Genomic DNA, 3,490 nt, shown 5'->3' on the forward strand with positions numbered 1-3,490 from the left:
AGGTGTCTTTAGGCTATTGACTGGCTGTGAGTAGTTTGTTGTGAGGAATGAATGACAGAGTGTGAGTGAGAGAGAGAGAGAGAGAGAGAGAGAGAGAGAGAGAGAGAGAGAGAGAGAGAGTTGGCAGACAGGTTTCCACGCCTATTTTAAAGATCATGAACTGAGTGACTACCCCTACACCTCTACATAACTTTATGATAACCTTCCCATATCTTCACAAGCTCTTCTTTTTCGATAGATCTGTTTTCTCGCCACCTTGCAATTTGTTGAGTGTTTATAGAGTACTGAGGTCATTTTCCTGGCAACCTCACTTGCAAATGTGGCAAACTAGCTGTGTAGTAACTTTGAGCTCTTTGAGTAACTTCAGGAAATATATTGCAGTAACCCTGATGGTCTTAATGATTTTTAAGACAGCAGAACATGTAAGATGGGTTTCCTTCCCAAAGCAGACATGTAAGGTAAAAGTCTTGTGAATTTCACACTCTGTTCCTTTTGGCATTAGATAAAGAGGTGTTTAAGCTTGTAGTATTAACAGAATAATACACCCTAACATGCATTTCAGAATTTATTCAAATAATGAGTTGTAAATGGCTCAACTTGTCTAGGCTGATATACTATAGTGCCCTGGGCTACAGCTGATGACATGGCTGAAGTGCCTACATTCTGCCACCAGGGGCAGCACAAAGCACACAGGTATACACACAGGCCTCATTCTCATCATGGCTAGGCAATTTAAGTTTATTCAGCTTGGCAATGCCCACAGTCAGGTATTTTCCAGGTATGAATATGGTTTATAAGTTTTTGGAAAAGTAATGGAGAATCTGTATGCTTATCCTGAACCAGAAAGAGAGGACGATCCCTTGCAAACAAGGCAGTCAGCTTTGTAGTTTGGTTAGAGGAGACTTAAAATACAAGATTGATATTCACCTAAAATATTTTTTTCTTTAACTTAAAGTAACTTTTTTATTTGTAATTTTATTTGTAGATCCAACTTTCACTTTTTTCTAGAATTATCTTTATTGCAGTAAAGACCACCACATGGATGTAAAAAATATAGATTTGTTTGAAAAATGTATTCCAGCAAGTCAAAGTCAAGATTTTTGTCAGGGCAATGTAAAAAACAGAGCCGGCGCCAGACCATAACTAACGGGGGCACGCCGCTTCCAACGGGGGGGGGCATGTAATTAACAACAATAACTTGCAAAAACAAGGCATTAAAACAACAAATACAGTCCAAGCACACACTCATACAACCTGTACAGACTGTCAGCTCATCTCCCGTATAAAGTGCAGAAGATCACAAACTAATCAGTATTACCATAATCACCTTGCAATGCTGTTAACGGTCTATAATCCACACATTTAGGCTTGCTTAAATTAAAACAACGCTACTTTACCTTTAAAAAAGCTGAAGGCGGCGTGTCATGTAGATTTGAAATTTGAGCCAATCGGTGTTTGCATGAAGTCAGATGGAGCAGGCAGTGCTGGTTCGTTTTAAATGTTCTAATATCCATATTTTACACAATCCATAAAATGCAGCGAAAAAACACGTTGCTAGTAATAAATCACATTAATATGCTAAAGACGTAAAGACGCATGAGACGCCGCAATACAACAAATCAGAGAAACTGGTCTATTTTAATAAAAAAAAAAACATATCTCAACTATATTTTCCTCAATTGATTACATTAAAAGTCATTCAATATTTAATTTATTTGAATTATTCTTGATATATATTAAATTAATAAAAAACTGTGTAGGGGACACAACAACCAGTTTGGGGGGACACGGGGCGCGAATGCCCCCCAGACGCCACCCCTGAAAAAATAAACATGGTTCCTACAGAAAACTACAGCGAACACTTATTAATTTAGCAAAAGATGCGCACGTACAACGTTTTTGCAAGCATGTAGGTAGATATTTTAACTCAAAAATTTTATGAAAATGCAAATCTGTTGAGCTATTCCTTATTAAACAAATTTTCCTGAATTAGGTCGGAGCCAATGGTGTAGTGGACGGTGCTCTGACACATGGTGCAGACGCACTTCTGGTGACCTGAGTTCGAATCCCGGCTTGAGGTCCTTTGCCAATCCCATACCGCTCTCTTTACCCTATACTTTCCTGTCATCTCCTTAATTACTGTCTATCCAATAAAAGCAAAAATGCCCCCCCCTGAATTAGTTTGAACACTGCTAATGACATATTCAACAAAAGTCTACCAAAGTTCTTGCGCTCTGCCACAAGTGTCCACTAGGGGCATCATGCTGTAAAAAAAAATCAACTGGGTTATGCAATTCAACCTACAATTTTAATTTTTGACTTGTGATAAGTTGGCATAACTTTTTAACAAATTTAACATTTTTCAACTTAATTTGTTAAATTAAAGTAACAAAAATACATGTTCATTTGATATAATTTTTTTGTTATACATTATCTGACCACAAGAGGAAGTCCATATAAATTTTATTGCTATAAATAGCCCTTTGTGTTTAACGATTAATGATCTGAATAGTGAAGGTTGATCCTCTATCAGTGTTAATGAGCAGATACACTGAGGCACGTGCACTTCACCCTTAGATGGCACCACTCTTCAGTGCCCTCAATCAGACTGTAATCCTGGATTAAAGCAGCATGTTACTGGACTGGGATTACTGTTCTGGTCCTTGCAATTTTATTATTGATTGTGGTGGGCTACTGTATTCTGCAGACTCACTCGTGTTTATTCTCAGGTGAACTCTCAAGACTCTGTCTATCTCTTATCGGTTGAAAAACATAATCTTTTTATTATTCTCATTCGGAAAGACAGACAGACATAAGATGCGATTCCATGAAATATCCAAAATTTAAGCGTTATTTACTAAATGTCGACAAAAAACTATTGTGAATTGACAGCGTTTTTCGTTAACCAATGTAATTTTTTTTCTTGCAATATGTAATTCCAGGGTCATTAAAAATTCCAATGATCATGTGACTTTTACGCAGATCAAATAATCGTAAATACGCAGCAGTGCAGTTTTGCAATATATATCGAATTGCCTGAAAAAACACATCACCAAGTGAAACAACTTTTTTGCAATATATGTGAATTGATGCAATATTGCAGCGTTTGCATTGGGTACATTTTCAATTTACCATTTCTATTTCCCCATTTTGAATGGTAGACAGCCAGACAGACAGATAGATAGAACACTACTTTTAAAACACTAGCAGAGATGTCAGGTCTATGTTGATAAACATGAACATATCAGTATTTCATCTGAGAGGCAGGAATGCCAGGCAGCTGTGCAGATTTCCTAACTTTAGGTACATGGACACATACGTCAGGTATCATTAGCTGTCCCTTCAGGGATGTGTTTGATCTGAAAAGGAAAATTCCTGGGTACATCGTCACTGTTCTCAGAAACCATGAGTAGCTGCATTTTTAACAACCCACTGGTAGTTGCAATGCCCCCCTTCCCATGAAGTTTATAGGTTACTGAAAGATTTCAGC

This window comes from Paramisgurnus dabryanus, chromosome 10 (assembly GCF_030506205.2).
Source record: "Paramisgurnus dabryanus chromosome 10, PD_genome_1.1, whole genome shotgun sequence".
Classification (NCBI taxonomy): Eukaryota; Metazoa; Chordata; class Actinopteri; order Cypriniformes; family Cobitidae; genus Paramisgurnus; species Paramisgurnus dabryanus.